A 14,106-nucleotide genomic window follows, 5' to 3' on the forward strand; every position below is an offset into this window, starting at 1 on the left:
CTCCATTGTTCATGCCAACTCAGTGCCTCGCTCTTTGCTACTGTGTAAAACTCTTGTCGTCCAACTGAAAAACACTGGGACACAACAAGTTTCCGCGTCTCCATTGCACTGATCGTACTACGAAACGCTCCCCAAACTTGGCAATCACCCATGCAGATGACTTTTCCGACTTTACACGACGCTCACGCTAGTGACAGCCTTATTTACAGTTCGACGTCGCGCCAAAGCGAATGAGCACATTTCGCCTACGGCTTAGGCCGCTCTTCTAGTGTGGCTGCTCTGTGTCTGCAGGCAGCGAGGGGCTGCAAGCTTCCTGTGTTCGCACCTATATCACCTGTGCTTCCTTGTCAGAGACAGACTATCGCAAAACATACAACTCACTCCATGAATTGATTGCTACGGCATCTGTTATCAGCAGTCACAACCAGCAACACCAGTAGCAGCCGACTGACGCAAAGAATGGGAACGTGCAGTGGGATTTACGTGAAATCGGCGCAAGGCAGATCTTTCCGACGTAGGCTTGACAATCTTATGGGAACATTTGTACTGTTTCTAAATTAAGTGTAGGTGTGGGAGGAGGGTGCTTCCTGCGCACGAATAAAAGCACGCTCGCCAATTGTGGATGCTAATCGTTCGCTTGTATCTGCCTACACACCTCTGCCGGATGGGAATTATTCCACTTGCATGGCAAGGTGCGCATGTAGGTGTGTTAAAAATTCTGGAGGCGCTGGGTATCGATCCCAGTACCTCTCGCACGCTAAGCGAGCGCTCTACCATCTGAGCTACGCCCACCCCCCCGGTAACTAGTAGTGCTACATACAGTCATATCAACGTCACAGACCCTTGCACTCCCATTATTCCGCAGACAAACACTACTCTCTATGTATCAGTGAGGGTGTCTTTCAGGTTTCGTGCATTCTGTATCGAAGCGTAGTTGGCCACAATGAAAGTGGCACGCATAACGTCGAAAATAGAGTTCAGACACCGCTCTGAGTAAGACGAACGTGTTGTCCACCTCTAGACTTCAATGACGTTAAGCCGTGATACCTAAGACAGATCTGCACACGATGACACCACGATAACAGCCGGTCCTCACACTTACATCTTGCTCTCCTTATGACAGTATACATCATATCAGTCTGTGACGCTGGTTTTGCAACTTCTTGCGTGCGTTTATGTTCGCCGCGACCAACACTTACCATGCACTGACCACAAAACATGGAGGAGCCGGGGCTTGAACCCGAGACCGTTCACACGCTAAGCGAACGATCTGCCAACTGAGCTACAGCTACACACACGACCAAGCCTGGCTATTCTCCATTCTTTGCGACTCTGATGTGCACGGACACGATGGTTGGTTGGTTTGTAGCGGCGAATGTACCAGAATACAAAGGCGCGGACACGTTCATATACACAAGAGTTCCTAGTAGTTTCGATGCTCTGGTATTACGAATGCAAATTCCGTCTGTTTTGAACGTCTTAAATTGAAAGGGCGGTCACAAATTGGTCCATTTCACTCCTTGTCGACAATCACACAGCACCTGAGGTAACAAGCACATCTCGAGCCCCATTGTGCTCTCCATTGTTCATGCCAACTCAGGGCCTCGCTCTTTGCTACTGTGTAAAACTCTTGTCGTCCAACTGAAAAACACTGGGACACAACAAGTTTCCGCGTCTCCATTGCACTGATCGTACTACGAAACGCTCCCCAAACTTGGCAATCACCCATGCAGATGACTTTTCCGACTTTACACGACGCTCACGCAACGCTCACGCTAGTGACAGCCTTATTTACAGTTCGACGTCGCGCCAAAGCGAATGAGCACATTTCGCCTACGGCTTAGGCCGCTCTTCTAGTGTGGCTGCTCTGTGTCTGCAGGCAGCGAGGGGCTGCAAGCTTCCTGTGTTCGCACCTATATCACCTGTGCTTCCTTGTCAGAGACAGACTATCGCAAAACATACAACTCACTCCATGAATTGATTGCTACGGCATCTGTTATCAGCAGTCACAACCAGCAACACCAGTAGCAGCCGACTGACGCAAAGAATGGGAACGTGCAGTGGGATTTACGTGAAATCGGCGCAAGGCAGATCTTTCCGACGTAGGCTTGAGAATCTTATGGGAACATTTGTACTGTTTCTAAATTAAGTGTAGGTGTGGGAGGAGGGTGCTTCCTGCGCACGAATAAAAGCACGCTCGCCAATTGTGGATGCTAATCGTTCGCTTGTATCTGCCTACACACCTCTGCCGGTTGGGAATTATTCCACTTGCATGGCAAGGTGCGCATGTAGGTGTGTTAAAAATTCTGGAGGCGCTGGGTATCGATCCCAGCACCTCTCGCACGCTAAGCGAGCGCTCTACCATCTGAGCTACGCCCACCCCCCCGATAACTAGTAGTGCTACATACAGTCATATCAACGTCACAGACCCTTGCACTCCCATTATTACGCAGACAAACACTACTCTCTATGTATCAGTGAGGGAGTCTTTCAGGTTTCGTGCATTCTGTATCGAATCGTAGTTGGCCACAATGAAAGTGGCACGCATAACGTCGAAAATAGAGTTCAGACACCGCTCTGAGTAAGACGAACGTGTTGTCCACCTCTAGACTTCAATGACGTTAAGCCGTGATACCTAAGACAGATCCGCACTCGATGACACCACGATAACAGCCGGTCCTCACACTTACATCTTGCTCTCCTTATGACAGTATACATCATATCAGTCTGTGACGCTGGTTTTGCAACTTCTTGCGTGCGTTTATGTTCGCCGCGACCAACACTTACCATGCACTGACCACAAAACATGGAGGAGCCGGGGCTTGAACCCGAGACCGTTCATACGCTAAGCGAACGGTCTGCCAACTGAGCTACAGCTACACACACGACCAAGCCTGGCTATTCTCCATTCTTTGCGACTCTGATGTGCACGGACACGATGGTTGGTTGGTTTGTAGCGGCGAATGTACCAGAATACAATGGCGCGGACACGTTCATATACACAAGAGTTCCTAGTAGTTTCGATGCTCTGGTATTACGAATGCAAATTCCGTCTGTTTTGAACGTCTTAAATTGAAAGGGCGGTCACAAATTGGTCCATTTCACTCCTTGTCGACAATCACACAGCACCTGAGGTAACAAGCACATCTCGAGCCCCATTGTGCTCTCCATTGTTCATGCCAACTCAGGGCCTCGCTCTTTGCTACTGTGTAAAACTCTTGTCGTCCAACTGAAAAACACTGGGACACAACAAGTTTCCGCGTCTCCATTGCACTGATCGTACTACGAAACGCTCCCCAAACTTGGCAATCACCCATGCAGATGACTTTTCCGACTTTACACGACGCTCACGCAACGCTCACGCTAGTGACAGCCTTATTTACAGTTCGACGTCGCGCCAAAGCGAATGAGCACATTTCGCCTACGGCTTAGGCCGCTCTTCTAGTGTGGCTGCTCTGTGTCTGCAGGCAGCGAGGGGCTGCAAGCTTCCTGTGTTCGCACCTATATCACCTGTGCTTCCTTGTCAGAGACAGACTATCGCAAAACATACAACTCACTCCATGAATTGATTGCTACGGCATCTGTTATCAGCAGTCACAACCAGCAACACCAGTAGCAGCCGACTGACGCAAAGAATGGGAACGTGCAGTGGGATTTACGTGAAATCGGCGCAAGGCAGATCTTTCCGACGTAGGCTTGAGAATCTTATGGGAACATTTGTACTGTTTCTAAATTAAGTGTAGGTGTGGGAGGAGGGTGCTTCCTGCGCACGAATAAAAGCACGCTCGCCAATTGTGGATGCTAATCGTTCGCTTGTATCTGCCTACACACCTCTGCCGGTTGGGAATTATTCCACTTGCATGGCAAGGTGCGCATGTAGGTGTGTTAAAAATTCTGGAGGCGCTGGGTATCGATCCCAGCACCTCTCGCACGCTAAGCGAGCGCTCTACCATCTGAGCTACGCCCACCCCCCCGATAACTAGTAGTGCTACATACAGTCATATCAACGTCACAGACCCTTGCACTCCCATTATTCCGCAGACAAACACTACTCTCTATGTATCAGTGAGGGAGTCTTTCAGGTTTCGTGCATTCTGTATCGAATCGTAGTTGGCCACAATGAAAGTGGCACGCATAACGTCGAAAATAGAGTTCAGACACCGCTCTGAGTAAGACGAACGTGTTGTCCACCTCTAGACTTCAATGACGTTAAGCCGTGATACCTAAGACAGATCCGCACTCGATGACACCACGATAACAGCCGGTCCTCACACTTACATCTTGCTCTCCTTATGACAGTATACATCATATCAGTCTGTGACGCTGGTTTTGCAACTTCTTGCGTGCGTTTATGTTCGCCGCGACCAACACTTACCATGCACTGACCACAAAACATGGAGGAGCCGGGGCTTGAACCCGAGACCGTTCATACGCTAAGCGAACGGTCTGCCAACTGAGCTACAGCTACACACACGACCAAGCCTGGCTATTCTCCATTCTTTGCGACTCTGATGTGCACGGACACGATGGTTGGTTGGTTTGTAGCGGCGAATGTACCAGAATACAAAGGCGCGGACACGTTCATATACACAAGAGTTCCTAGTAGTTTCGATGCTCTGGTATTACGAATGCAAATTCCGTCTGTTTTGAACGTCTTAAATTGAAAGGGCGGTCACAAATTGGTCCATTTCACTCCTTGTCGACAATCACACAGCACCTGAGGTAACAAGCACGTCTCGAGCCCCATTGTGCTCTCCATTGTTCATGCCAACTCAGGGCCTCGCTCTTTGCTACTGTGTAAAACTCTTGTCGTCCAACTGAAAAACACTGGGACACAACAAGTTTCCGCGTCTCCATTGCACTGATCGTACTACGAAACGCTCCCCAAACTTGGCAATCACCCATGCAGATGACTTTTCCGACTTTACACGACGCTCACGCAACGCTCACGCTAGTGACAGCCTTATTTACAGTTCGACGTCGCGCCAAAGCGAATGAGCACATTTCGCCTACGGCTTAGGCCGCTCTTCTAGTGTGGCTGCTCTGTGTCTGCAGGCAGCGAGGGGCTGCAAGCTTCCTGTGTTCGCACCTATATCACCTGTGCTTCCTTGTCAGAGACAGACTATCGCAAAACATACAACTCACTCCATGAATTGATTGCTACGGCATCTGTTATCAGCAGTCACAACCAGCAACACCAGTAGCAGCCGACTGACGCAAAGAATGGGAACGTGCAGTGGGATTTACGTGAAATCGGCGCAAGGCAGATCTTTCCGACGTAGGCTTGAAAATCTTATGGGAACATTTGTACTGTTTCTAAATTAAGTGTAGGTGTGGGAGGAGGGTGCTTCCTGCGCACGAATAAAAGCACGCTCGCCAATTGTGGATGCTAATCGTTCGCTTGTATCTGCCTACACACCTCTGCCGGTTGGGAATTATTCCACTTGCATGGCAAGGTGCGCATGTAGGTGTGTTAAAAATTCTGGAGGCGCTGGGTATCGATCCCAGCACCTCTCGCACGCTAAGCGAGCGCTCTACCATCTGAGCTACGCCCACCCCCCCGATAACTAGTAGTGCTACATACAGTCATATCAACGTCACAGACCCTTGCACTCCCATTATTCCGCAGACAAACACTACTCTCTATGTATCAGTGAGGGAGTCTTTCAGGTTTCGTGCATTCTGTATCGAATCGTAGTTGGCCACAATGAAAGTGGCACGCATAACGTCGAAAATAGAGTTCAGACACCGCTCTGAGTAAGACGAACGTGTTGTCCACCTCTAGACTTCAATGACGTTAAGCCGTGATACCTAAGACAGATCCGCACTCGATGACACCACGATAACAGCCGGTCCTCACACTTACATCTTGCTCTCCTTATGACAGTATGCATCATATCAGTCTGTGATGCTGGTTTTGCAACTTCTTGCGTGCGTTTATGTTCGCCGCGACCAACACTTACCATGCACTGACCACAAAACATGGAGGAGCCGGGGCTTGAACCCGAGACCGTTCACACGCTAAGCGAACGATCTGCCAACTGAGCTACAGCTACACACACGACCAAGCCTGGCTATTCTCCATTCTTTGCGACTCTGATGTGCACGGACACGATGGTTGGTTGGTTTGTAGCGGCGAAGGTACCAGAATACAAAGGCGCGGACACGTTCATATACACAAGAGTTCCTAGTAGTTTCGATGCTCTGGTATTACGAATGCAAATTCCGTCTGTTTTGAACGTCTTAAATTGAAAGGGCGGTCACAAATTGGTCCATTTCACTCCTTGTCGACAATCACACAGCACCTGAGGTAACAAGCACATCTCGAGCCCCATTGTGCTCTCCATTGTTCATGCCAACTCAGTGCCTCGCTCTTTGCTACTGTGTAAAACTCTTGTCGTCCAACTGAAAAACACTGGGACACAACAAGTTTCCGCGTCTCCATTGCACTGATCGTACTACGAAACGCTCCCCAAACTTGGCAATCACCCATGCAGATGACTGTTCCGACTTTACACGACGCTCACGCAACGCTCACGCTAGTGACAGCCTTATTTACAGTTCGACGTCGCGCCAAAGCGAATGAGCCCATTTCGCCTACGGCTTAGGCCGCTCTTCTAGTGTGGCTGCTCTGTGTCTGCAGGCAGCGAGGGGCTGCAAGCTTCCTGTGTTCGCACCTATATCACCTGTGCTTCCTTGTCAGAGACAGACTATCGCAAAACATACAACTCACTCCATGAATTGATTGCTACGGCATCTGTTATCAGCAGTCACAACCAGCAACACCAGTAGCAGCCGACTGACGCAAAGAATGGGAACGTGCAGTGGGATTTACGTGAAATCGGCGCAAGGCAGATCTTTCCGACGTAGGCTTGAAAATCTTATGGGAACATTTGTACTGTTTCTAAATTAAGTGTAGGTGTGGGAGGAGGGTGCTTCCTGCGCACGAATAAAAGCACGCTCGCCAATTGTGGATGCTAATCGTTCGCTTGTATCTGCCTACACACCTCTGCCGGTTGGGAATTATTCCACTTGCATGGCAAGGTGCGCATGTAGGTGTGTTAAAAATTCTGGAGGCGCTGGGTATCGATCCCAGCACCTCTCGCACGCTAAGCAAGCGCTCTACCATCTGAGCTACGCCCACCCCCCCGATAACTAGTAGTGCTACATACAGTCATATCAACGTCACAGACCCTTGCACTCCCATTATTCCGCAGACAAACACTACTCTCTATGTATCAGTGAGGGAGTCTTTCAGGTTTCGTGCATTCTGTATCGAATCGTAGTTGGCCACAATGAAAGTGGCACGCATAACGTCGAAAATAGAGTTCAGACACCGCTCTGAGTAAGACGAACGTGTTGTCCACCTCTAGACTTCAATGACGTTAAGCCGTGATACCTAAGACAGATCCGCACTCGATGACACCACGATAACAGCCGGTCCTCACACTTACATCTTGCTCTCCTTATGACAGTATGCATCATATCAGTCTGTGATGCTGGTTTTGCAACTTCTTGCGTGCGTTTATGTTCGCCGCGACCAACACTTACCATGCACTGACCACAAAACATGGAGGAGCCGGGGCTTGAACCCGAGACCGTTCACACGCTAAGCGAACGATCTGCCAACTGAGCTACAGCTACACACACGACCAAGCCTGGCTATTCTCCATTCTTTGCGACTCTGATGTGCACGGACACGATGGTTGGTTGGTTTGTAGCGGCGAAGGTACCAGAATACAAAGGCGCGGACACGTTCATATACACAAGAGTTCCTAGTAGTTTCGATGCTCTGGTATTACGAATGCAAATTCCGTCTGTTTTGAACGTCTTAAATTGAAAGGGCGGTCACAAATTGGTCCATTTCACTCCTTGTCGACAATCACACAGCACCTGAGGTAACAAGCACATCTCGAGCCCCATTGTGCTCTCCATTGTTCATGCCAACTCAGTGCCTCGCTCTTTGCTACTGTGTAAAACTCTTGTCGTCCAACTGAAAAACACTGGGACACAACAAGTTTCCGCGTCTCCATTGCACTGATCGTACTACGAAACGCTCCCCAAACTTGGCAATCACCCATGCAGATGACTGTTCCGACTTTACACGACGCTCACGCAACGCTCACGCTAGTGACAGCCTTATTTACAGTTCGACGTCGCGCCAAAGCGAATGAGCCCATTTCGCCTACGGCTTAGGCCGCTCTTCTAGTGTGGCTGCTCTGTGTCTGCAGGCAGCGAGGGGCTGCAAGCTTCCTGTGTTCGCACCTATATCACCTGTGCTTCCTTGTCAGAGACAGACTATCGCAAAACATACAACTCACTCCATGAATTGATTGCTACGGCATCTGTTATCAGCAGTCACAACCAGCAACACCAGTAGCAGCCTACTGACGCAAAGAATGGGAACGTGCAGTGGGATTTACGTGAAATCGGCGCAAGGCAGATCTTTCCGACGTAGGCTTGAGAATCTTATGGGAACATTTGTACTGTTTCTAAATTAAGTGTAGGTGTGGGAGGAGGGTGCTTCCTGCGCACGAATAAAAGCACGCTCGCCAATTGTGGATGCTAATCGTTCGCTTGTATCTGCCTACACACCTCTGCCGGTTGGGAATTATTCCACTTGCATGGCAAGGTGCGCATGTAGGTGTGTTAAAAATTCTGGAGGCGCTGGGTATCGATCCCAGTACCTCTCGCACGCTAAGCGAGCGCTCTATCATCTGAGCTACGCCCACCCCCCCGATAACTAGTAGTGCTACATACAGTCATATCAACGTCACAGACCCTTGCACTCCCATTATTCCGCAGACAAACACTACTCTCTATGTATCAGTGAGGGTGTCTTTCAGGTTTCGTGCATTCTGTATCGAATCGTAGTTGGCCACAATGAAAGTGGCACGCATAACGTCGAAAATAGAGTTCAGACACCGCTCTGAGTAAGACGAACGTGTTGTCCACCTCTAGACTTCAATGACGTTAAGCCGTGATACCTAAGACAGATCTGCACTCGATGACACCACGATAACAGCCGGTCCTCACACTTACATCTTGCTCTCCTTATGACAGTATACATCATATCAGTCTGTGACGCTGGTTTTGCAACTTCTTGCGTGCGTTTATGTTCGCCGCGACCAACACTTACCATGCACTGACCACAAAACATGGAGGAGCCGGGGCTTGAACCCGAGACCGTTCACACGCTAAGCGAACGATCTGCCAACTGAGCTACAGCTACACACACGACCAAGCCTGGCTATTCTCCATTCTTTGCGACTCTGATGTGCACGGACACGATGGTTGGTTGGTTTGTAGCGGCGAAGGTACCAGAATACAAAGGCGCGGACACGTTCATATACACAAGAGTTCCAAGTAGTTTCGATGCTCTGGTATTACGAATGCAAATTCCGTCTGTTTTGAACGTCTTAAATTGAAAGGGCGGTCACAAATTGGTCCATTTCACTCCTTGTCGACAATCACACAGCACCTGAGGTAACAAGCACGTCTCGAGCCCCATTGTGCTCTCCATTGTTCATGCCAACTCAGGGCCTCGCTCTTTGCTACTGTGTAAAACTCTTGTCGTCCAACTGAAAAACACTGGGACACAACAAGTTTCCGCGTCTCCATTGCACTGATCGTACTACGAAACGCTCCCCAAACTTGGCAATCACCCATGCAGATGACTTTTCCGACTTTACACGACGCTCACGCAACGCTCACGCTAGTGACAGCCTTATTTACAGTTCGACGTCGCGCCAAAGCGAATGAGCACATTTCGCCTACGGCTTAGGCCGCTCTTCTAGTGTGGCTGCTCTGTGTCTGCAGGCAGCGAGGGGCTGCAAGCTTCCTGTGTTCGCACCTATATCACCTGTGCTTCCTTGTCAGAGACAGACTATCGTAAAACATACAACTCACTCCATGAATTGATTGCTACGGCATCTGTTATCAGCAGTCACAACCAGCAACACCAGTAGCAGCCGACTGACGCAAAGAATGGGAACGTGCAGTGGGATTTACGTGAAATCGGCGCAAGGCAGATCTTTCCGACGTAGGCTTGAAAATCTTATGGGAACATTTGTACTGTTTCTAAATTAAGTGTAGGTGTGGGAGGAGGGTGCTTCCTGCGCACGAATAAAAGCACGCTCGCCAATTGTGGATGCTAATCGTTCGCTTGTATCTGCCTACACACCTCTGCCGGTTGGGAATTATTCCACTTGCATGGCAAGGTGCGCATGTAGGTGTGTTAAAAATTCTGGAGGCGCTGGGTATCGATCCCAGCACCTCTCGCACGCTAAGCGATCGCTCTACCATCTGAGCTACGCCCACCCCCCCGATAACTAGTAGTGCTACATACAGTCATATCAACGTCACAGACCCTTGCACTCCCATTATTCCGCAGACAAACACTACTCTCTATGTATCAGTGAGGGAGTCTTTCAGGTTTCGTGCATTCTGTATCGAATCGTAGTTGGCCACAATGAAAGTGGCACGCATAACGTCGAAAATAGAGTTCAGACACCGCTCTGAGTAAGACGAACGTGTTGTCCACCTCTAGACTTCAATGACGTTAAGCCGTGATACCTAAGACAGATCCGCACTCGATGACACCACGATAACAGCCGGTCCTCACACTTACATCTTGCTCTCCTTATGACAGTATGCATCATATCAGTCTGTGATGCTGGTTTTGCAACTTCTTGCGTGCGTTTATGTTCGCCGCGACCAACACTTACCATGCACTGACCACAAAACATGGAGGAGCCGGGGCTTGAACCCGAGACCGTTCACACGCTAAGCGAACGATCTGCCAACTGAGCTACAGCTACACACACGACCAAGCCTGGCTATTCTCCATTCTTTGCGACTCTGATGTGCACGGACACGATGGTTGGTTGGTTTGTAGCGGCGAAGGTACCAGAATACAAAGGCGCGGACACGTTCATATACACAAGAGTTCCTAGTAGTTTCGATGCTCTGGTATTACGAATGCAAATTCCGTCTGTTTTGAACGTCTTAAATTGAAAGGGCGGTCACAAATTGGTCCATTTCACTCCTTGTCGACAATCACACAGCACCTGAGGTAACAAGCACATCTCGAGCCCCATTGTGCTCTCCATTGTTCATGCCAACTCAGTGCCTCGCTCTTTGCTACTGTGTAAAACTCTTGTCGTCCAACTGAAAAACACTGGGACACAACAAGTTTCCGCGTCTCCATTGCACTGATCGTACTACGAAACGCTCCCCAAACTTGGCAATCACCCATGCAGATGACTGTTCCGACTTTACACGACGCTCACGCAACGCTCACGCTAGTGACAGCCTTATTTACAGTTCGACGTCGCGCCAAAGCGAATGAGCCCATTTCGCCTACGGCTTAGGCCGCTCTTCTAGTGTGGCTGCTCTGTGTCTGCAGGCAGCGAGGGGCTGCAAGCTTCCTGTGTTCGCACCTATATCACCTGTGCTTCCTTGTCAGAGACAGACTATCGCAAAACATACAACTCACTCCATGAATTGATTGCTACGGCATCTGTTATCAGCAGTCACAACCAGCAACACCAGTAGCAGCCTACTGACGCAAAGAATGGGAACGTGCAGTGGGATTTACGTGAAATCGGCGCAAGGCAGATCTTTCCGACGTAGGCTTGAGAATCTTATGGGAACATTTGTACTGTTTCTAAATTAAGTGTAGGTGTGGGAGGAGGGTGCTTCCTGCGCACGAATAAAAGCACGCTCGCCAATTGTGGATGCTAATCGTTCGCTTGTATCTGCCTACACACCTCTGCCGGTTGGGAATTATTCCACTTGCATGGCAAGGTGCGCATGTAGGTGTGTTAAAAATTCTGGAGGCGCTGGGTATCGATCCCAGTACCTCTCGCACGCTAAGCGAGCGCTCTATCATCTGAGCTACGCCCACCCCCCCGATAACTAGTAGTGCTACATACAGTCATATCAACGTCACAGACCCTTGCACTCCCATTATTCCGCAGACAGACACTACTCTCTATGTATCAGTGAGGGTGTCTTTCAGGTTTCGTGCATTCTGTATCGAATCGTAGTTGGCCACAATGAAAGTGGCACGCATAACGTCGAAAATAGAGTTCAGACACCGCTCTGAGTAAGACGAACGTGTTGTCCACCTCTAGACTTCAATGACGTTAAGCCGTGATACCTAAGACAGATCTGCACTCGATGACACCACGATAACAGCCGGTCCTCACACTTACATCTTGCTCTCCTTATGACAGTATACATCATATCAGTCTGTGACGCTGGTTTTGCAACTTCTTGCGTGCGTTTATGTTCGCCGCGACCAACACTTACCATGCACTGACCACAAAACATGGAGGAGCCGGGGCTTGAACCCGAGACCGTTCACACGCTAAGCGAACGATCTGCCAACTGAGCTACAGCTACACACACGACCAAGCCTGGCTATTCTCCATTCTTTGCGACTCTGATGTGCACGGACACGATGGTTGGTTGGTTTGTAGCGGCGAAGGTACCAGAATACAAAGGCGCGGACACGTTCATATACACAAGAGTTCCTAGTAGTTTCGATGCTCTGGTATTACGAATGCAAATTCCGTCTGTTTTGAACGTCTTAAATTGAAAGGGCGGTCACAAATTGGTCCATTTCACTCCTTGTCGACAATCACACAGCACCTGAGGTAACAAGCACATCTCGAGCCCCATTGTGCTCTCCATTGTTCATGCCAACTCAGTGCCTCGCTCTTTGCTACTGTGTAAAACTCTTGTCGTCCAACTGAAAAACACTGGGACACAACAAGTTTCCGCGTCTCCATTGCACTGATCGTACTACGAAACGCTCCCCAAACTTGGCAATCACCCATGCAGATGACTGTTCCGACTTTACACGACGCTCACGCAACGCTCACGCTAGTGACAGCCTTATTTACAGTTCGACGTCGCGCCAAAGCGAATGAGCCCATTTCGCCTACGGCTTAGGCCGCTCTTCTAGTGTGGCTGCTCTGTGTCTGCAGGCAGCGAGGGGCTGCAAGCTTCCTGTGTTCGCACCTATATCACCTGTGCTTCCTTGTCAGAGACAGACTATCGCAAAACATACAACTCACTCCATGAATTGATTGCTACGGCATCTGTTATCAGCAGTCACAACCAGCAACACCAGTAGCAGCCTACTGACGCAAAGAATGGGAACGTGCAGTGGGATTTACGTGAAATCGGCGCAAGGCAGATCTTTCCGACGTAGGCTTGAGAATCTTATGGGAACATTTGTACTGTTTCTAAATTAAGTGTAGGTGTGGGAGGAGGGTGCTTCCTGCGCACGAATAAAAGCACGCTCGCCAATTGTGGATGCTAATCGTTCGCTTGTATCTGCCTACACACCTCTGCCGGTTGGGAATTATTCCACTTGCATGGCAAGGTGCGCATGTAGGTGTGTTAAAAATTCTGGAGGCGCTGGGTATCGATCCCAGTACCTCTCGCACGCTAAGCGAGCGCTCTATCATCTGAGCTACGCCCACCCCCCCGATAACTAGTAGTGCTACATACAGTCATATCAACGTCACAGACCCTTGCACTCCCATTATTCCGCAGACAAACACTACTCTCTATGTATCAGTGAGGGTGTCTTTCAGGTTTCGTGCATTCTGTATCGAATCGTAGTTGGCCACAATGAAAGTGGCACGCATAACGTCGAAAATAGAGTTCAGACACCGCTCTGAGTAAGACGAACGTGTTGTCCACCTCTAGACTTCAATGACGTTAAGCCGTGATACCTAAGACAGATCTGCACTCGATGACACCACGATAACAGCCGGTCCTCACACTTACATCTTGCTCTCCTTATGACAGTATACATCATATCAGTCTGTGACGCTGGTTTTGCAACTTCTTGCGTGCGTTTATGTTCGCCGCGACCAACACTTACCATGCACTGACCACAAAACATGGAGGAGCCGGGGCTTGAACCCGAGACCGTTCACACGCTAAGCGAACGATCTGCCAACTGAGCTACAGCTACACACACGACCAAGCCTGGCTATTCTCCATTCTTTGCGACTCTGATGTGCACGGACACGATGGTTGGTTGGTTTGTAGCGGCGAAGGTACCAGAATACAAAGGCGCGGACA

General features: G+C 49.5%; 5 non-coding genes across 5 annotated transcripts; all 5 read right to left on the reverse strand.

Annotated features, from left to right (window-relative positions):
* Positions 1-719: 719 nt before the first annotated feature.
* On the reverse strand, positions 720-793 carry Trnaa-agc (transfer RNA alanine (anticodon AGC)). Its single transcript has one exon. It is a non-coding gene; the product is annotated as a tRNA-Ala (tRNA).
* Positions 794-2,307: 1,514 nt separating this feature from the next.
* On the reverse strand, positions 2,308-2,381 carry Trnaa-agc (transfer RNA alanine (anticodon AGC)). Its single transcript has one exon. It is a non-coding gene; the product is annotated as a tRNA-Ala (tRNA).
* A 1,514-nt stretch (positions 2,382-3,895) lies between these two features.
* Positions 3,896-3,969, reverse strand: Trnaa-agc (transfer RNA alanine (anticodon AGC)). The gene has a single exon. It is a non-coding gene; the product is annotated as a tRNA-Ala (tRNA).
* Positions 3,970-5,483: 1,514 nt separating this feature from the next.
* Positions 5,484-5,557, reverse strand: Trnaa-agc (transfer RNA alanine (anticodon AGC)). The gene has a single exon. It is a non-coding gene; the product is annotated as a tRNA-Ala (tRNA).
* Positions 5,558-10,247: 4,690 nt separating this feature from the next.
* Trnaa-agc (transfer RNA alanine (anticodon AGC)) lies at positions 10,248-10,321 on the reverse strand. The gene has a single exon. It is a non-coding gene; the product is annotated as a tRNA-Ala (tRNA).
* Between the last annotated feature and the right edge of the window lie 3,785 nt (positions 10,322-14,106).

This window comes from Schistocerca gregaria, chromosome 11 (genome assembly GCF_023897955.1).
Source record: "Schistocerca gregaria isolate iqSchGreg1 chromosome 11, iqSchGreg1.2, whole genome shotgun sequence".
In the NCBI taxonomy this organism is placed as follows: Eukaryota; Metazoa; Arthropoda; class Insecta; order Orthoptera; family Acrididae; genus Schistocerca; species Schistocerca gregaria.